The following is a 22,896-nucleotide window of genomic DNA, read 5'->3' on the forward strand; positions in this document are numbered from 1 at the left end:
TAGCGAGCTTCCGGCGAACTTCCGACGGTCTTCCGATAAACTCTCGGAAACCATTCTGCGGACTCCCGGCAAGCTCCTAGACTTCACGATTTGATCTTGGCGAGTTCCAACGAGCTTCTTCGGTAAGCTTCGATCTTTCTCGGTGAGCTCCGCGAACTTCCAATGAACCTTCCGGCGAGCTTCCGAAAAACCATTCGGCAAGCTCCCTACTCATTCTCGGCTAGTTCCGGCAGCATTCCCGACGAACCTTTGGACTTCCGTCGAACTCTCGAACTCCCAACGAATCCTTCGCGCTTGACTCCAGCACTTTGTTTCGCTTTATGTCTTCATCATTATCGTAGTTAATCCTGCACACACAAACCAAATCTCAACTTCGATCTAGACAATTATTACAACGCGAATTGACATTCTGTTGCCCGACACGTCATTGGTTGGCGCTTCGTCTGATTCTTTGGTGCATCGTCCTCTCTCACGGCTTGTTGCCCAATCGGCGGTTGACCTCCGCAACCCCGATATCCTTGGTGCAATTTCGCTCTCCTTGGCCCGATGCCCGACGTCCGAAGCATTTAGCCATCCAATATCCTGACGTGATCTCTTCCGGCGCAACGTCAATTCCTCCAGTGTCAACTGTCTAAACCTGATCGAGTAGACCTGCATCGCTCAAAATGCAGTTTAAATCATAAACACATATCAAGTGGTTTCATCATCAAAATACGAGATTCAACAATCTCCCCTTTTTTGATGATGACAACCACTTGATGATGGAGTTAACCTTAACTCCCGGAGTTTAAACAAACTCCCCCTATCAATATGCCATATTGATAGAACCTTGAATTCAAACTGAATTCAAGTCATTGCAATATTCATCATGAATACTTGCAACACATCATCATGAACATATGCATAATTTATGCATATCATGTCATCAACATACTTCTCCCCCTTTGTCATCAACAAAAAGGAGAAGTACAACTATTCTTTGTGTTTGTAATATAAGTTCAACTCATTGCATAAAAAACATAATATTAAGTTTTATCATCATGCTGGTTTGAAGCTAGAAAATTTAGCAAGTAATGCATCATGCTTAGGACATTCAAGCTATCAAGTTTTAGATATGCAAGTTTTACAGCATACAAGATAGCACTTTTGGTAATGTTCAAGATAGTAAGTTCTACATCATGCAAGCTAGCAATATTGAGATGTTCAAGAAAGCAACTCTTGCTTCTTGAAATATGCAAATTTGTCAAGTTTTGCTAGATGTGCAAGTTAGCATTTTTGCCTCTTAAGATAGGAAAGATAGAACATTTGCTTCTTTTGAGATAGCAACTTTTTGCTTCTCTTTAGACTACAAGCTAGCAATTTTTACGATATGTAAGTTTCACAATATACAAGCTAGCAAAAATTTCGAAAGCAAATGCAAGATAGCTTTCTTGTGTAAGCTCATAATTCTTGCTTCCTATTGCAATATGCAAGTTGCAAGTTTTGCTTCTTGAGATAGGCAAGATAGCACTTTTGTAATTTTTGTTTCTTAAGATAGGCAAGCTTGTGATGTTCAAAATAACAAGCTCTTTCTTCTAGAAGTGTCAATTTTGCTTTCTTTGCAAAGTGTAAGCTAGCAAAATTTTTGAAAAAGTGATAAAGTTTTGCAACATACAAGCTAGCAAAAATGCCAAACTAGCAGGAGATAATGTTTTACATGAGGCAAGCAAACAATTTGGCAAATGTTACATTTGCATCTTCTCTTTTGAGAAGTGCAATTTTTGCTTTCATCTTGAATTGTGCAAGCTAGTTAGTTTGCCTCTTTTCATGATGTCCACGCTAGAAATTCTTGCTCCCCCTTTGTCATTGTCAAAAAGAAGGGAAGACCCTTATATCAATTTTCATATTATGACAAAGGTAAGTATCATTCTTATTTGTGCATCATTATATATTCAAATTAAAACATACACAATTTCAATAACCTTATTTTTCATGCACGCTACCGAAAAATAAATCAATCATCATTAATAAGCATATCATACGTGATACTCAAACATTAAAATTTTCAAGCATTTATCAACATGTTGATCATGATACCAAACATTCATCATTTAAAGCATTTCAATCATTGTTTCAATCATCACTATAACTCATCACGCACAAAATGTAAAATCATCTAACATGATACAAACATTTATTTTCAAAATGTTTATCACTATTTTCATGTATGATAGATAATAAAGTATTCATGATGCATATATCATCACAATACAAAGCAATTGCATGCATAATTTCAAATTATAAATATTTCAAATCATGAAGATATTAACTTGTCAAATTTCATCTGATCATTCATGATTATAACTTTTCAATTGTATACATCAAAATAATATCAAGAGTATTTTATGCATAATTTTAATCACCACATAAGGAATATCAAGAAGAAAGTAATTGGGTGATGCGATAAACATTTCATGAATAGAAGGAATTGTATAAAAATCATATCATGAAAGATTAGAACATATGAATACCGAAAGGCATGATTTCTTTTTGAAAAACCTACTCATAAATAATCAAAAGAAAATCTTAGGAGATCGATTAATGAAAAAATCTTGATTTAATAAATCTTAATTTGTAAATATCACGGAATCAAGATCATGATTTTGAATAAAACTCATTCAAATTCAAATCATCCAAATCATCAAAATCTCAACATTTCTTTCAAGAGATTCAAAATGGCATAGATAGTTTTATTGGTCTCTTAGGTAGAAATCAATAAGATAGAGGATTACATTTCATTTTTATAAATTTCTATTCATGTGATTTGCTTCTTATGAGCATGCCTTAGTCTTTATATGCCAAATCAATATAAGCATTAAAGTTCAAGATGTAAAGGCAAAATCTTATAAGACAACTCATTTATAAAATATTCATCATGTTTATTTTCATGAGATTCATAAGATTGGTAAAATAAATTCATTAATCTCAATAGAATAGAAAATTCATTTCCATTTCATACAATTGATTTCATGTGAGCGTGTTCAAGTCTTTTTGTTAAAATATTGTATCATCATTTAAAGTCAAAACATAAGTTTCGTCATAAAGCCGTCAAGACCAAACACATCAAAAATAAAACATCATGATATCACATCTATCATCAAAAGACTATCAAGAAATTCATACATAGATATACATGCACTATGTCATCTTAATATGTCATGAGAATGTCATCTTAATTCGTCATAAAAATGATTAAACCAAAAACATGTTAATCCAAAATGAGAGTATCAAATCAACATTTAATTCAAAAACACATGCATGACATAAAATCATCAAAATACACATGCATGGATTAATCCTAAGCATTATCACATATCATATAACTATAATCCATAATGTTGCATACATCATTCAACATTTCAAAACATAACATGCATGAAACCTTAGCAATATACTTTTCATTGATCAAATTTTTAATTTTTTCAAAGATGCTAAAAAAGAAAAACATGATATAATTTTTGAAAAATAATTTTTTTTTATTTCCTATTCCTACTATCTAAATTAAGAACTCATGAAAAACTTCAAGTAATTTCAAAATAATTCAAGAGAGTTGAGTTACTTACCTTGTAGTCGAAGCCCGTCAAAGCCCAATTCGCCGTTTCACCTTTGGAACTTCTTGATTCATCCTTGGGTGCCTTCCTTTTCTTTGGCCTCTTCCTCCATTCAAGTTCATTGTTTATTTTAGATTTTTGTTTAATGAACTTATTAAGAGTTGGTGTTCGAAGTTCAAGTTCATCATTGTCCTCATCACTTGAGTCATCGCTCAAGTGGTATTCATTTGTCTGAGGTTCCAAATCCTTCCTATTCTTTGGAAGGTGGTTCAAGTGTTCATTGTGTTCATCATGTGCATTGTGCACCATTTCTATTGTCATTAATGAGCCGATAAGTTCTTTAAGTGGAAAAATATTCAAATCTTTTGTTTCTTGTATTGCCATTACTTTTGATTCCCAAGCTTTAGAAAGTGATCGTAAAACTTTACTAACAAGTTCAAAATTCGAGAAACATTTGCCAAGAGCTTGTAAACCATTGACGACATCCGTGAAACGGGTGTACATGTCAACAATGGTTTCGCTCGGCTTCATTTGAAAAAGCTCGAAATCATGCATTAAAATGTTGATTTTCGAATCTTTAACTCTAGAAGTGCCTTCGTGTGTGATTTCAAGAGTGTGCCATATGTCGAAAGCCGTTTCACATAAAGAAACCCGATTGAACTCATTTTTGTCCAAAGCACAAAATAAGGCATTCATAGCCTTTGCGTTTAAAGAAAACATCTTCTTCTCCAAATCATTCCATTGGTTCATTGGAAGAGAAGACATTTCAAATCCATTTTCGACTATGTGCCATAAATTCAAATCCAAAGAAAGTAAGAAAACTCTCATTCGAGTTTTCCAATAAGTGTAGTCCGTCCCATTGAAAAAGGGAGGACAAATGATAGAGTGACCCTCTTGAAAGCCGTAAAGAGCCATTTATATTTGGGTGTTAAACCAAGGTAGAAAAACGTGGCTCTGATACCAATTGTTAGGATCGGAGCGGCACTAAGAGGGGGGGGGTGAATTAGTGCAGCGGATTAAAACGTTGGTTTCGACAAATCTTTCGTACGATAAGAACGGAACTTGAAAAGCTTAACTTGAAAGCGTATTCTTAAAGTTGCGCAGCAAAGGTAATAAGGAACTAAAGCATGTAAGAAGGTTTGCAGTAATATAAATAGCAATAATGAAATGCAAACCAGAGATCACGTCGATTTTAGAGTGGTTTGGTCAAATGACCTACATCCACTTGCGAGGCCCCTCTTCGATGAGGCTCCCACCTTCCACTAGCAAATATCTTGAAATGGAATGGCAAATACCCCTCTTAAAACCTTTTACAAGCAGTTCAACCTCTTACAAATTTTAAAGAAAGAAGGAGGAGAACTTTCTAGCAAATTGAAAACAAGAAAGGCAAAGACTCTTCTAAGACTTTTCTCTCAATCACTTGCTGCTCAAAAAGTTGTCTTCTCAGCTGAGACTTGAGGGGTATTTATAGTCCTCAAGAGGATTCAAATTTGGGCTCCAAAAATTTGAATTCTCTTATGTTCCCGATGCTGGCGGTGCCACCGCCCAGCGCTTGGGTGCTGGGTGGTGCAACCGCCCAGCCCAGGAGGTGTCACCGCCCAGCTCTCGGGTGCTGGGCGGTGCCACCGCCCAGCCTAGGCAGTGCCACCGCCTAGGCTAATTCAGCTCACTGGTTGGGCTCCAAACTTGGCCCAAACCAGTCCGAACTCGGGCCCAATTGGCCCCTACTTGGGTTATAGGATTAATACCTAATCCTAATCCTAATTAACATGCTAACTATGAATTTAAAGACATTTTCTAAGCTATTACAAAGTCCGTAAGTCAAGACTTCTTCTAGCGAGCTTCCGGCGAACTTCCGACGGTCTTCCGATAAACTCTCGGAAACCATTCTACGGACTCCCGGCAAGCTCCTAGACTTCACGATTTGATCTTGGCGAGTTCCAACGAGCTTCTTCGGTAAGCTCCGATCTTTCTCGGTGAGCTCCGCGAACTTCCAACGAACCTTCCGGCGAGCTTCCGAAAAACCCTTCGGCAAGCTCCCTACTCATTCTCGGCTAGTTCCGGCAGCATTCCCGACGAACCTTCGGACTTCCGTCGAACTCTCGAACTCCCAACGAATCCTTCGCGCTTGACTCCAGCACTTTGTTTCGCTTTATGTCTTCATCATTATCGTAGTTAATCCTGCACACACAAACCAAAACTCAACTCCGATCTAGACAATTATTACAACGCGAATTGACATTCTGTTGCCCGGCACGTCATTGGTTGGCGCTTCGTCCGATTCTTCGGTGCATCGTCCTCTCTTACGGCTTGTTGCCCAATCGGCGGTTGACCTCCGCAACCCCGATATCCTTGGTGCAATTTCGCTCTCCTTGGCCCGATGCCCGACGTCCGAAGCATTTAGCCATCTAATATCCTGACGTGATCTCTTCCGGCGTAACGTCAATTCCTCCAGCGTCAACTGTCTAAACCTGATCTAGTAGACCTGCATCGCTCAAAATGCAGTTTAAATCATAAACACATATCAAGTGGTTTCATCATCAAAATACGAGATTCAACAGTTTCTACTTGCGAAATGGCCTTCAATATTTGGCACACTCTTGAAATCACACACGAAGGCACTAGTAGAGTTAAAGATTCGAATATTAATATTTTGATGCATGATTTTGAGTTATTTTGAATGGAACCAAGCGAGACTATTGGAGACATGTACACCCGTTTTACGGATGTCGTCAATAGTCTAAAAGCTCTTGGTAAAAGTATTTTGAACCTTGAACTTATGAATAAAATTTTACGATTTCTTTCTAAAAATTGGGATTCTAAAGTAGTGGCCATTCAAGAGGGCTAGGATTTAAATAACTTTTCTCTCGAAGAACTTATCGGGTCACTAATGACCTATGAGATGACTTGCAACGCTAATGAAGAGCTTGAGAACTATCTTCCAAAGAAAAGGAAGGATTTTACACTTAGAACATTTGAAGACCACTCGAGCAAAACCTTAAGTGATGATGAACTTGAACCTCTCACAATAAAGCTTAAAAAAATTTTAAAACAAGAATCGAAGAACAAAAATAAACTTAAAAAGAACGCAACTACTTGCTATGAACATAAGAAGAAGGAAGTACCTTGGTATGAATCGAGCTCATCCAATGATGAGGAGCAAACCGATGAAGATGAAACGACGAACTTTGCTTTGATGACTCTTGACAATGAGGTAAATAACTCAAATGAAACTCCTTTGCTTTATTTCAAAATTATATGATGCATTTCATGAGTTGTTCTTAAATTAGTTTAGAAAAATTATTTATAATTTTTTTTAGTTTCATGATAAAAATAAAAAAAAATAGGAATCATGCTTATCCTTCTAGTAATTTTGAAAATGATCATGAAAATTTTATGCTTTATGATAAAGGAACAAAATTTTAGACTTAAATCTAATGCTTAAGATAAATCCTATATATGTTTTTAAAGCATTAATGTATATCTTAATGATTTCCGTGTTGCTTTTTGATTTCATTTAAAAAATTTTATAATTAATAAAATCATACTTGATGATTTAAAGATGCATAATGATGATTTGAAATCATGTTTAATAATTTTATATTTCAAAATTATACATGATGATTTTTGTGATTTATGGATTATCGATCTTTGTCGTAATGACAGTTCTTTTTCGGTTTTAAATATTGATGCATGTTTGGCATGCTTCTTTGAAATAAATCACATGAATTGAAACAACTAAAAAGAGAAAAACATATTTCTTGAAAAAAAAACTTTCTCTATCTTATCGATTTTTTTCACTAAGAGATTGATAAAGTTGTTTATGTCATTTTGAATCTTTTGAAAGTAATTTTGTTGATTTGATAAATTGAATGAGTTGAAAATAATGATGAATATTTCGAAAATAATTGTTTGTATCATGTTTGATGATTTTACATTTTTGATATTTTGCATGATGAGTTGAAGTGATGATGGTTTAAAAAATATTTAGTCAATTGCATGAATCGATAATCTTTTTGTCAAATGAATCATGATTTTTCTTATGAATTTTTGGAATTATAACATGAGATTTTTTTTTACGAATTAAGATCATTTACTATGATTCTTCTTTTCACTATTTGAGTCATCTAAAAAGAATCATAATTTGTTTTTCGATAGTCGTAATTTGTCTTCATGAATTGTATACCTCATTACCAAGTTAATTTTTCTTGATATATTTCATGTGATGATTTGAAAAATGATGCAATGGGAAAAGTTTTGCATATTAATGGAGATAGTTTTGCTAGCTTGGATAAATTGGTGTAAAACTTACTTGATATACTTTTAAACACTTGCATTGTTGAATGATTCTCCTTTTTACCTATGACAAAGGGGGAGAAAGAACTAGCTTGCATGTTCTAAAATGATGTAAAATTTCTAGCTTGCATGGTACAAAATTTGTTAGTTTGCTTGATGTAAAACTTTCTATCTTACTAGCTTGCATATCTAAAACTAGCCAGCTTGCCCAACTCAAAAGAGAAGCAAGAATTACTAACTTGCACATCCCAAGTAGAAGTAAAATTGCTAGCTTGAACTTCTCAAAAGAGAAGAAAGAACTTGTTATCTTGCACATCTCAAAAGATACAGAAATTTTGTCAACTTTCATATGTGAAAAACTTGCTAGCTTGCATGTTCTAAACGTGCTATTTACTATCTCACATTCAAAAACTTGCTAGTTTGAACATCGTAAAGAAAAGAAAACATGCTAAGTTTCACATCTAGCAAAATTTACAAACTTGCAAAACTCAAAATTGTTGCTAGCTTGCATATTGTAAAATGATATAAAATTTTGCTAGCTTGCACTTTGTGGAAGCAAAAATTGTACTTCTCAAAAGAGAAGAAAGAAAATTACTAGCTTGCATAATGATATATGCAATAATGAAATTATGAAATGATTTGAAATAATATATCAAAAACTTGCTAGTTCCACTTCTCCTTTTCGTTGATGACAAAGGGGTAGAAGTTATGTTGATGATCATGCATGGAATGATATATTGAAAAATTGATTATGTATGATTTTATATTGCTTAGATTCATAATGATTTCATAATTAAATTTGCCTTGACTTTGAATTCAAGGTTCTATTAATATGGCATATTGATATGGGAGTTAAGGTTAACTTCGTCATCAATTGGTTGTCATCATAAAAAAGGGGAAGATTGTTGAATCTCGGATTTTGATGATGAAATCAATTGATGATTTTATGATCTAATCTATATTTTTGAGTGACACAGGACTAACTTCGATCAAGGAGAGGCAAATTGATTAAAGCAGAAAGAATCATATTAGGCTAGAGTGAATATGTCAGAAGATTGGACGTCAGGCCGGAGGATCAATCGATGTGTCGGTAGAAGACTCGTGCCGTGAATTTGGGCATCGAACCAAAGGAGCGGACATTACACCAAGGAGATCGGAGTTGCAGAGGTCAACATGCCGATTGGGTAAAAGGCTGCAAAAGAGGATGATACGCCAAATGATCAAACAAGTGCCGGATGAACCAATGACATACCAGATAAAGGATTCATGCTTTGTAATCATATGTATAAGATCGAAGCAGTTTCGGGGTATAATTGAGTTTGCTTTTGGTGTAATCATGCTAACTCAATTAGGGGCTAATTGGACCTTAATTGGGACTGATTTGGGCTCAGTGGGAGGCTCGTTTAGTAACCCAAAAGTTGGGTCAGGTGGTGGCACCGCCAGAACAGGCAATGGAACCACTTGTGAGTTGAAAACTCGAAAAACTCATTCTCTAAGGCTGTCAGGTGGTGGTACTGCCAATCTAGGCAGCGGTACTGTCCAGACACAGTCTCCTAGGTGGTAGTAACGCCAGACTAGGCGGTGGTACCACCCAGTGTCAGGCTGCAACCGCCCGTACCCCGAAATCTCGGGGATTTAAATTTTAGGCTCCAAATTTAAATCCATTTGGGGCCTATAAATATCTCACTCTTTCCTGCTTAGAATGGCAAGAATTGGATAGAAAGGGGGAAAAAATCTTTGACAAGAAAGAGTTGAAAAAGCTTAAAAAGTGTTGAGTGTTCCCCTCCACCTCTTGAAGTTTAGAGTTCATTCTAAGAGAGGTGTGAAACTTGTAAAGGTTCTCTCCTAAGCCTGTCAAAAGGAGAATAGAGTTGTAAGAAGGTGGTTGGTCTTTGCCTATTGAAGAAAGACCGTTAGTGGATGCCGGTGGCCTCGTCGGAAATGGAATCGGTGGAGTGGATGTAGGTCACGACGATCGAACCACTATAAAAATCTGGTTTGCATTTCTTTTGAGCAATTTACTTTAACTACAAACTGCCTTCTTAATGGTTTCACTATGCTTCCAAGTTAACATATTCCAAGATTGGTTTTCACCATACGAAAGATTTTTCGAACTAACGACTTTATCCACTACACTAATTCACCCTCCCCCCCCCCCTGTGCCGACTCATTTCTAACACATTCGACTATTAGTCATATGCAACTTGCGAGCCTTACCTTCGTGGAAAACTAACCAACTCTCAATTAAGTGGAACTGGAGAAGGAGCCACTGAACTGTTGGAACTCATATATAGTGATGTATGTGGACCCATGTCAACTCATGCCATTGGTGGTTACTCCTACTTTATTACCTTTACTAATGACTTCTCAAGGTTTGGATATATGTACTTAATTAAGTACAAGTCCAAGGCCTTTGAGAAATTCAGAGAGTATAAGAATAAAGTGGAGAATCAGACTGGAAAGAGTATCAAGACTCTTCGATCAAATCGAGGAGGTGAGTACTTGAGTACAGAGTTTACCTAGTTCCTCAAGGACCATGGGATTCTATCCTAATGGGCACCTCCTTATACACCTCAACACAATGGTGTATCTGAAAGGAGGTATCATACACTATTAGATATGGTGTGGTCCATGATGAGTTTCGTTGATCTACCCATCTTATTCTGGGGATATGCCCTCAACTCTACAGCTTACCTTCTGAACAAAGTTCCAACTAAGTCGGTAGTGTCTACACCATATGAGATATGGAAAGGGAAGAAGCTCAATCTGAAGGTTATTAAGATTTGGGGCTACCTTGCCCACGTTAAAAGGCACAACCCCGATAAGTTGGAATCAAGGATGGAGCGGTGTAAGTTTGTGGGATACCCCAAGGAAAATTATGGGTATTATTTCTATCACCTCAACGACCAAAAGGTCTTTGTAGCTAAGAGAGCAGTGTTCCTTGTAAATGAACACATTCTTAGTAGAGATAGTGGGAGCATGATAGAGTTGATCGAGGTTGGAGAACCTAGCTCAAGCATCACTCTACAGCCCGAGTTCATTCAAGTACCTAACACACAAGTTCCAACTTTACGTAGGTCTGGCAGAGTATCCCATCCACCTAAGAGATATGTGGTGTTGATGTTGAATCTCGGATTTTGATGATCAAGTCAATTGTCATTTGTTATCTAATCTATATGTTGAGATAAGTATGTAGGATTAACTACGATGAAAGTAAGATATGTAGCAGGAGTTGCGCTGGAGTCAAGACAATGATCACGTTGGGAGTTCGAGAGTTCGACGGAAGTTCGGACAGTCGTCAGAGGTTCTACGGGAACAAATCCGAGAAGTCCATGAGCTTGCCAAAGAAGCTCGTCGGAACTCGCCAAGTGGATCGTCGCAAGTCTAGGAGTTTGCCGGAAGTCCGCAGGAGCATCACCGAGGGTTCATCGGATGATCGATGAAAATTCGCCGGAAGAAGCAATTGACGCACCGGAGCAAGTTGCAGTAAATGTCTTAGGAAATATCATAGTTAGCACAATGATTAAGTTGAAAATGAGAGGTGATCCCATTAACTTAATCTTGGGGCAAATGGGCCCCTGAAAAACCCAAATTGGGTCGAATGGATCAACCCATTCGGACCCTGATTTCTGCCAGGCGGTTGAACCGCCCCAGCCAGGCGATGGCACCGCCTAGGCTCAGTCACTGAGCGAGATTGGGTGGTGCAACTGCCCCTGACAGGAGGTGGTACCGCCTGAGCTCGGTCTTCGAGCTCGGGCAGGAGGTGCAACCGCCTCAGTCAGGCGGTGGCACCGCCTGAGCTCGGTCTTCGAGTTCCGGCAGGAGGTGCAACCGCCCCTGACAGGAGGTGGCACCGCCTAGAGGCTCAGTCTTCGAGCTCCACCAGGCGGTGCAACTGCTTCAGTCAGGCGGTGCAACCGCCAGATCCCGGAATTCCCGGAATTGACAGTTTTGAGCTCGGAATTCAAACTGGGTTGGGGCCTATAAATATCCCACCCTTTCAGCACTGAAAGGGCACTCAAACACACCGAAATCCTGATCTTATTATGTGATTTTTAGAGCTCAAAATTGTTGTAAAAGCCAAAAGTTCTTCTCCCTCTTTTCTTTCAAGTTCTGATCTTTAAAGAGAGGAGAGAAAATTCTGTAAGGGTTGTCTCCTAAGCTTGTTAAAAGGAGTGAAACTGTAAAAGGGTGGTTGGCCTTCGCCTATTGAAGGAAGGCCTCTAGTGGACGTCGGTGACCTCGTCGGTGGAGGAAGCCAAAAGTGGATGTAGGTCAAGATTGACCGAACCACTCTAAATATCGGTTTGCATTTACTTTGAGCATATTATCTTTACTGCAAACCTCGTCAAAAGCTTACTAATTTATACGCATATATGATTGGGTTTCAAGCTTTGCACTTTCCGAATCGACGTTTAGACATAAATCAGTTTTATCGTACGATCATCATATTTCAGTTTGCGTTTACGTTTTGATTTCTATTATAACTGCAAACTGCCTTTATATCCTTGCTTTAACTGCATCTCGCTTAATCAAGTGATTTACGAATCAGCATTTAGACGTAAATCAGTTTTTTCGTATGAATATCATATTTCAGTTTACGCCTACTATCTGATTTGAACTATAACTGCAAACTGCATTTATATCTTTGCTGCATCTCGCTTAATCAAAAGTTAAAGTGATTTACGAATCAGCTTTCTTACTGAAATCACTTTTATCAAACGAACGCAGTTTTTTTAATCATAGAAGGTTTTCCGCTGCACTAATTCACCCCCCCCCCCTCTTAGTGCTCTTGATCCTAACAATTGGTATCAGAGCGGGGTTAACTCTCAAACGGATTAAAACCCAAGAGAGATGGCATACGTCGGAAACCAAGAGGGTCATTCTATTACTTGTCCACCCATGTTCAATGGGACGAACTACACCTATTGGAAGACCCGAATGAGGATCTTTCTTATTTCTATGGATTTTGAACTTTGGAATCTTGTCGAAAATGGATTTTTGATGTCTTCTCTTCCAATGATCGATTGGAATGAATTGGAGAAGAAGGCTTTCGCTCTTAATGCAAAGGCTATGAATGTCTTATTTTGTGCACTTGATAAAAACGAGTTCAACCGTGTTTCGGTTTGTGAAACCGCATTTGATATTTGGCACACACTCGAAGTGACTCACGAAGGCACAAGTAGAGTGAAAGAGTCAAAAATCAATCTTTTGATACATTCTTTCAAACTTTTTCGGATGAAACCAAGTGAGACTATTGGCAACATGTTTACCCGTTTCACGGATGTCGTCAACGATCTAAAAGGACTCGGAAAAAGTTTTTCGGATTTTGAGCTCGTAAATAAGATTCTAAGATCCCTTCCTAAAAGTTGGGATCCTAAAGTCACTGTTATTCAAGAGGCGAAAGATCTAAACAACTTCCCTCTTGAAGAACTAATCGGGTCATTAATGACCTACGAGATGACTTGCAAAGCTCATGAAGAGCAAGAAGACATCCTTCCAAAGAACAGGAAGGATATGGCACTCAGAACTTTAGATGACCACTTGAGAGAAAACTCAAGTGATGAGGACTATGACGATGATGTGGCACTCTAACAAGAAAATTTAAAAAATTCATTAAAAGAAACAAGTTTAAGAATGACACAAAAAATAAACTTGAACCCAAGAAGGACCAAGTTGGACCAAGTTATTTGCTACGAGTGCAAAAAGCTGGGACACTACAAAAGTGATTGTCCCTAAGTAAAAAAGAGAACATCAAAGAAGAAGGCGCTCAAAGCAACGTGGGATGACTCGAGCGCGTCCGAAGAAGAGGAGTCCAACACCGAGCAAGTTGCTCATTACGCCTTAATGGCCATCGGATAGGAGGTAACGAATTTAATAGATGCAGATTTATCATTTGATGAATTATTAAATGCCTTCCATGACTTATTTGATGAATGCAAGATTATTAGTAAAAAATACAAATTGCTAAAAAAGGAGCATGATAGTCTTACTTGTAATTTCGATAAGTTAAAAACTGAATATCATGATAGTTTAGGTTCATGCATAAAATGCCATGATCTAGAAACTCTCCAAAAGGAAAACTTGCTACTTAAAGACACCTTGAAGAAATTCGAGGTTGGTAGCAAGTATTTGAACATGATCCTTGCAAATAAGGGTCACGTTCCCAAAAGAAGTGGAATCGGATTTGTGAGAAGTCCTCACCAAAATCCAACCACCTTCATAAAAGGCCCTATCTTACATGTTCGACACCAAAGCAAATACAACTTTTGTTGCAAACTTGGACACAAAACGCATTATTGTCCATTCAAGAAAATTAGTCTGAACAGATTAATTTGGGTTCCTAAAGGAACCATGATAAATTCTATGCAACATGATAAAAAAATGTAGATCTATTTTTTAGGCACCCAAAAGCAAATGGGTACCTAAAGATCATCCTTTCTTGTAAAGACATAAAACATCATAAACTAGGAGCAAGAAATAATATCCTGCTCTTTGGATTCTCGATATTCATGACCCGAGATCCAAAAAGAACTCGCGATGCTCTCTAGCCAAAATAACAGAAGATGATTAGAAAATTAAAATTACAAATGCGATATAGATACAATCCTATTTAATCCCTCAGAATTGGAAACCGATGATTCTCACTTCACATATCCTCTGGATTTTCGAACCCATTGATGTCATCTGTTCGTTACTTTCGAATCCGACTATATCATGAACCTACTAAGTTTGTCATGAACTTGCAAGGCTTACCAACTTGAATAATCTGTCACAAACATGTGCACGACATTTAGAGTATGCACGTCACAAGATCTATCTTGATCATGCAAAATTTCTTATCTTACAATGAAAATTCTTACATAATTACATATGTAAAGTTGATTGCTCTAAATGAAAATTCTTCTTAAGTCAAAAACATTCAAATCAGATCACACTGCAGTCAGAACAAGTGCTAACCGCCTGCAGGCGGTGGCACCGCCCCAGCTGGAGGTAGCACCTCCGGCTGTCACGTGTTGCAAGCGGTTGCACCGCCCCAGCCAGCGGTGCAACCGCCCGCAATTCTACCTCTTTTTAACCCGAGCTAGGGCCGACGGTGGAACCGACCCCAACTCACTCCCTTCCCCTCTTTACTCTTCCAAAGCTTCGCCACCTCCATTTCACCCCTCATAGCATCCCAAATAATTCTCATTTTGAAGCAAAAGATCAACAATCTCTCCTTCTATTGAAGATCTCACTAAGGTATTCTCTAAGAACCCCTTAAATTCTGTTTTTGATTCATTTACTCTTGCTCATTACTATCCTCTTAAATAGGGTCTAGAAGATCCTCAAGGGACAATGGGAAGAGGAGATTAGTGGAAGATTTTGATCTTACCCTTTTCGATTCAAAATATCATGCTGAAAAGTTTTCCTCTTTCGAACTTAGGAGTGTCAATAAGGGAAAACATATAGATTTAAATGAACTAAGAGACTTAGAGACAATCCAATGGTTTGCAAACTTAGATCTACTCCCTATTTTATAAATTAGTGAACCCATCTATCCAAGACTTGTTAGACTGTTTTACAACAATATACAAGTAGATGAAGAATGAACGAATGTCTACCTATCTCTTAGGACAACACATCTCCATTACGGTTAAATTCATTTGCGACATGATAGACATTCCCCTAAAAAATAGAGGACTTTATTTTAGAGGATCATGAGATGATGAAACTGTTGGGACAACATATGTTGAAGCCTTAGGAACAATTTTCACCAATCCCAACTTAGCATTTGTTCCTAAAAGTTGTGAACATCTACTACCACTAAACACTAAGGTACTTCATCATATCCTAACTAGCATCATTCTCCCTAAACAATACCTGTTAGGATCAAGAGCACTAAGAGGGGGGGGGGGGTGAATTAGTGCAGTGGAAATCTTTAACTATTAAAATCGAAAGCTGCGTTCATTTGATAAAAACGATTTCAATGTAAAAGTCGATTCTAAGATTACTTTAACTTAAGATTAAGCCAGATGACGTTAAAGTAAATCTATGAAGGCAGTTTGCAGTTTATGATGAAAATCAGAATGCAAGCGCAAACTGAAATGCGACGTTCGTACGATAAAACTGGTTTACGTCTAAATGCTAATTTTGAAGATACTGAACTTTGAGATACGTTTTATAAATGCGCAGAAGGCAGTTTGCAGTTATGATTGAAATCAAAACGTAAACGTAAACTGAAATGTAATGATCGTACGAAAAAGCCGATATACGTCTAAATGCAGATTCGGAAAGCTTTGAACTTAGAAACTCGTTCGTAAAAGCGCAGAAGGCAATATCTATTTAGGAGGTTTGCAGTAAAGATAAAATGCTCAAAGTAAATGCAAACCGAGATTTAGAGTGGTTTGGTCAATCTTGACCTACTCCACTTTTGGCTTCCTCCACCGACGAGGTCACCGAGGTCAACTAGAGGCCTTCCTTCAATAGGCGAAGGCCAACCACCCTTCTACAGTTTCACTCCTTTTGACGGGCTTAGGAGACAACCCTTACAGAAATTTTCTCTCATCTCTTTACAACTCAAAACTTTGAAGAACAGAGGGAGGAGAACTTTTGGCCTTTATAACAATTTTGAGCTCTAAGAATCACAGAAAAAGATCAAGATTTTGAGTGTAAGTTATGCTCTTTCAGTGCTGTATGGGTGGTGTATTTATAGGCCCCAACCCAGTTCAAATTTGGAGCTCAAAACTGTCAATTCCCGGAATTCCTGGATCATGCGGTTACACCTCCTGTCAATTCCTGGCAGAGCTCAAAGACTGAGCCTCTGGGCGGTGTCACCTCTGTCAGGGGCGGTTGCACCTCTCTGCCAGAGCTCGAAGACCGAGCTCAAGCGGTTGCACCTCCTGACTAGGGCGGTTGCACCGCCTGCCAGAGCTCGAAGACTGAGCCCAAGCGGTGCTACCTCCTGGCTGGGGCGGTTGCATCGCCCAGTCTCCCTGGGAGACTTAGCCCAGGCGGTGCTACCTCCTGGCTTGGGCGGTTGCACCTCCCACAACAATCAGGGTCCGAATGGGTAGATCCATTTGGCCCAATTTGGGTTTTTCAGGGGCCCAATTGCCCCATGATTAAGCTAATGGGATCACCTCCCATTTCCAACTTAATCATTGTGCTAACTACGATAAATCCTAAGACAATTTCTGCAGTTTGCTCCGGTGCATCAATCGCTTCTTCCGGCGAACTTCCGTCGATCATCCGATGAACCCTCGGTGATGCTCCTGCGGACTTCCGGCAAACTCCTGGACTTGCGACGATCCACTTGGCGAGTTCCGACGAGCTTCTTTTGGCAAGCTTATGGACTTCTCGGATTTGTTCCCGCGGAACCTCCGATGACTGTCCGAACTTCCGTCGAACTCTCGAACTCCCAACGTGATCACTGTCTTGACTCCGGCGCAACTCCTGCTGCATGTCTAACTTTCATCGTAGTTAATCCTGCACACTTATCTCAACACATAGATTAGACAACAAATGACAATTGACTTCATCATCAAAATCCGAGATTCAACAATCTCCCCCTTTTTTATGATGACAATCAATTGATAATGGAGTTAACCTTAACTCCCCCTGTCTATATGCCATACTTGAGATAAGTCATTCTTGAATTCAAAACCTTAAGAATTCAAGAGACATATTGATAAGTTAAAATCACTTGAACTTATCAATATTCCCATCATGATTCCTATCATGATGTATCTCGCTGAAGATGATGTCAAGGCTTGACATTCATTTTCAAATTTTACATTACAAGTTTGAATGATGGTAATAGTAACAATTCATCATATTGTAAGATATGAGCATGTAAAACTATGAAGTAAGATTTTGATATCATTACATGATGTACACATTTCAAGTACACATTTCAAATATTTTAGCAAGTATTGCATTTCATCACATGGTAAGATATCAACTCGTAAAATTACGATGCAAGTTTTTTTGTTTGATATCTTGACACGATACAAGGCATAATGCAAATCATAGCATTTATTCGTATATTTCTTGGTGATGCAAGCATAGCATAATTATAGTATCAGTGTTTATAGCATCAATTCATATATTTCTCCCCCTTTGTCATCAACAAAAAGCATGGTAGTTGTGATATCAGGAGAACAATACAAGTAAATTTTGAGTATAAGTGCGATGATTGTTTCATGCCTTTACTTGATTCATGTTATTTCCAATAGTAAATGATAGGAAATTAATTGTTCAAGCACATAAAGGAAAACATGATATGTTGATTGCTTTGATTCATGCTATTTGTGAGTTTGCTTTAAGTCAAGATATGTGAAACAACTTTTTGTAAATAGAAATACTATCATCCATATTTCAAGATGGAATCATTTCATCAAATCCATTTCAGAAAAATATTTTTCATAAGAGTGTACGAGAAAATCCGATTTTTAGCATTCCAATTGTTAAGCGAATCCGAAAATGAAATTAACTCTTTCATGCATTTGGACAAGACTATGCTATAGATTTTCAAATACAATCAAAAGACAAAATATTTTTGTATTCAACACATAATTTCCAACATGTTATTTAGGCATGTAATGGCAGTCAAGTGATTTGATCATTCAATAAAGTCTGAAAGATAATTTTAACTAGTTTATGTGTTCGGACACATCAACATTCCTAATTCTCTTCTTATGAAATCAAATTGTTCTTCACTTAGAGGTTTTGTAAAAATATCGGCTAGTTTAGTATCAATATCATGGCAATGTCATGACTTATCAACTGCATTGGTGTATCACTTTCTCAAATTATATTTATCATGGAAATCAAGCCACAAGGTTTTCAAAACATTTAGTTTCAATGTAAAATCCGAGATAAACAGTGAGAGAAGTTTGTAACTCTGCATATGCTCACAAGTAAAATATATCAGGTAACCATATCAAGGATCAAGGTAAAGCCCATCATGGTGAGTAATATAAGGAGTTTACAACAACAACAGATGATTGTTTTCATACAAGCTCATTCATGAGGTGAAAAATTAAAGTGCCTAAATAAAGAGTCAAATTGTTGATGAATTTGCTGCAGCTCAGATAGGATTTGATCTTGTCGATGTTCAAGCCGTTCTTGTCTTTGTTCAAATCGGTCCATCCGAATCCCAATATTTTCGACAGATGATGTATGAGTTTGCTCAAATGGATGTGTTTCCTCAAAGGGACAAATCGGAGGAGATTGAGTACCCCTAAAGACTGGTGTTTCCAGTTCTGCTCATGTTGAGGGGGGTCAGTTCTTCCAGGCATTCTAACCCAGTTACCGTTTCTATAAAAACATCTTAATCGGTGAAGTAGATTTTTATTTATTATGTTGAACCTATCTACTTTTATTACTTCTTCTTCTGGCGGTATTAGAATATCGTAGGCTTTCATTATTCTAGTGATTAAACCACCATATGGGAGCATCATGTATTTCTTAGATAGTTCTAACATGTTTTGTTGGATAAGATAAACAAGACAGATGTCATGTCCTTTCATGATCAAATACATAGTTCCTAATTCTAATTGGCTTACTTCATCATGATGGTATTGTTTAGGGAGAATAATGCTAGTTAGGATATGATGAAGTACCTTAGTGTTTAGAGGCAGTAGATGTTCACAACTTTTAGGAACAAATGCTAAGTTGGGATTGGCAAAGATTGTTCCTAAAGCTTCAACATATGTGGTTCCAACAGCTTCATCATCCCATGATCCTCTAAAGTAAAGTCCTCTACTTTTTATGGGAATGCCTATCATGTCGCAAATAAATTTATCCGTAATGGAGATGTGTTGTCCTAAAAGATAGGTAGACATTCTTTCTTCTTCATCTACTTGTATGTTGTTGTAAAATAATCTAACAAGTCTTGGATAGATGGATTCATTAATTTGTAAGATAGGGAGTAGATCTAAGTTTGCAAACCATTGGATTGTCTCTAAGTCTCTTAGCTCATTTAAATATACATATTTTCCCTTATTGATACTCCTAAGTTCGAAAGAGGAAAATTTTTCAGCATGGTATTTTCAATCGAAAAGGGTGAGATCAAAATCTTCCACTAATCTCCTCTTTCCTTTGTCCCTTGAGGATCTTCTAGATCCCATAGCTACTACTGTTTTAGAAGAGTAGTGATGAGCAAGAGTAAATGAAAGAAAATAGAATTTAAGGGCTTCTTAGAGAATACCTTAGTAAGATCTTCAAGAGAGGGAAGGATTGTTGATGTTTTGCTTCGAAATGAGAGGTAATTGGGATGCTATGAGGGGAGAAATGGGGATTGAGGAGCTTTGGAAGAGTAAAGAAGGGAAGGGAGTGAGTTGGGGTCGGTTTCACCGTCGGCCCTAGCTTGGGTTAAAAAGGGCAGAGTTGCGGGCGATTGCACCTCTGGCTAGGGCGGTGCAACCGCTTGCAACACGTGACAGCCGGAGGTGCTACCTCCAGCTGGGGTAGTGCCACCGCCTGTAGGCGGTGAGCACTTGTTCTGATCGCAGTGTGATCTGATTTGAGAGTTTTTGTCTTGAAAAGAATTTTCATTCAGAGCAATCAAATTTACTTATGTAATTACGTAAGAGTTTTCATTTTAATATAAGAACTTTTGCACGATCAAGATAGATCTTTTGACGTGCATACTCTTAAAGTCGTACAAATGTTTGTGATAGTTTGTTCAAGTTGATAAGCCTTGTAAGTTCATGACAAACTTAGTCAGTTCATGTTATAGAGTTGGATTCGAAAGTTATAAACGGATGAAATTGATGGCTTCGAAAATCCAGAGGATATGTGAATCATGCATTTCTAATTCTGAAAAATCAAATAGGATTGTATCTAAATCGCTTTTGTGATTTTTAAGTTTTTAATCTTCATTCGCTATTTAGGCTAGAGAGCATTGCGAGTTCTTTTTGGATCTTGGGTCATGAATATCGCGAATCCAAGGAGCAGGATATTATTTCTTGCTCCAGCTTATATTTTTTTTTTTATATATATGTTTTTACAAGAAATGATGATTTTAGGTACCCATTTGCTTTTGGGTGCCTCAAAGATAGATCTATATTGTTTATCATGTTGCATAGAGTTTATCATGGTTCCTTTAGGGACCCAAATTAATTTATTTGGACTAATCTTCTTGAATGGACAATAATGCGTTTTGTGTCCAAGTTTGCAACAAAAGTTGCATTTGCTTTGGTGTCGAACATGTAAGATGGGGCCTTTTATGAAGGTGGTTGGATTTTGGTGAGGACTTCTCACAAATCCAATTCCACTTCTTTTGGGAACGTGACCCTTGTTTGCAAGGATCATGTTTAATGACTTGCTACCAACCTCGAATTTCTTCAAGGTGTCCTTAAGTAGCAAATTTTCCTTTTGGAGAGTTTCTAGATCATGGCATTTTATGCATGAGCTTAAACTATCATGATATTCAGCTTTTAACTTATCGAAATTACAAATAAGACTATCATGCTCCTTTTTTAGCTATTTATATTTTCTACTAATTGTCTTACATTCATCAAATAATTCATGGAAAGCATTTAATAATTCATGATAAGGTAAATCTGTATCAATTAAATTCGTTACCTCTTCTCCGATGGCTATTAGGGCGTAATGAGCAACTTGCTTGGTGTTGGACTCCTCTTCTTCGGATGCGCTCGAATCATCCCATGTTGCTTTGAGCGCCTTCTTCTTTGGTGTTCTCTTTTTGATTTGGGGACAATCACTCTTGTAGTGTCCCGGCTTTTTGCACTCATAGCAAATGACTTGGTCCTTTTTGGGTTCAAGTTTGTTTTTTGTGTCATTCTTAAACTTGTTTCTTTTAATGAATTTTTTAAATTTTCTTGTTAGAAATGCTAAGTCATCATCACAGTCCTCATCACTTGAGTTTTCTCTCAAGTGGTCTTCTGAAGTTCTAAGTGCCATATCCTTCCTATTCTTTGGAAGGATGTCTTCTTGCTCTTCATGAGCTTTGCAAGTCATCTCGTAGGTCATTAATGACCCAATTAGTTCTTCAAAAGGGAAGTTGTTTAGATCTTTCGCCTCTTGAATAGCAGTGACTTTAGGATCCCAACTTTTAGGAAGGGATCTTAGAATCTTATTTACGAGCTCAAAATCCGAAAAACTTTTTCCAAGTCCTTTTAGACCGTTGACGACATCCGTGAAACGGGTAAACATGTCGCCAATAGTCTCACTCGGTTTCATCCGGAAAAGTTCAAAAGAGTGTAACAAAAGATTGATTTTTGACATTTTCACTCTACTTGTGCCTTCATGAGTCACTACGAGTGTGTGCCAAATATCAAATGCGGTTTCACAAATCGAAACACGATTAAACTCATTTTTATCAAGCGCACAAAATAAGGCATTCATAGGCTTTGCATTAAGAGCGAAAACCTTCTTCTCCAAATCATTCCAATCGATCATTGGAAGAGAAGACTTCGAAAAACCGTTTTCGACAAGATTCCAAAGTTCAAAATCCATAGAAATAAGAAAGATCCTCATTCGGGTCTTCCAATAGGTGTAGTCCGTCCCATTGAACATCAGTGGACGTGTAATAGAATGGCCCTCTTGGTTTCCGGCGTAAGCCATCTCTCTTGGGTTTTAATCCATTTGAGAGTTAACCCCGCTCTGATACCAATTATTAGGATCAAGAGCACTAAGAGGGGGGGGGGGGGGGGGTGAATTAGTGCAGCGGAAATCTTTCACTATTAAAATCGAAAGCTGCGTTTGTTTGATAAAAATGATTTTGATGTAAAATCCGATTCTAAGATTACTTTAACTTGAGATTAAGCGAGATGACGTTAAAGTAAATCGACGAAGGCAGTTTGCAGTTTATGATGAAAATCAGAATACAAGCGCAAACTGAAATGCGACGTTCGTACGATAAAACCGGTTTACGTCTAAATGCCAATTTTGAAGATACTGAACTTTGAGATACGTTTTATAAATGCGCAGAAGGCAGTTTGCAGTTATGATTGAAATCAAAACGTAAACGTAAACTGAAATGTAATGATCGTACGAAAAA

Source organism: Musa acuminata, chromosome BXJ1-2 (assembly GCF_036884655.1).
Source record: "Musa acuminata AAA Group cultivar baxijiao chromosome BXJ1-2, Cavendish_Baxijiao_AAA, whole genome shotgun sequence".
NCBI classification, from domain to species: Eukaryota; Viridiplantae; Streptophyta; class Magnoliopsida; order Zingiberales; family Musaceae; genus Musa; species Musa acuminata.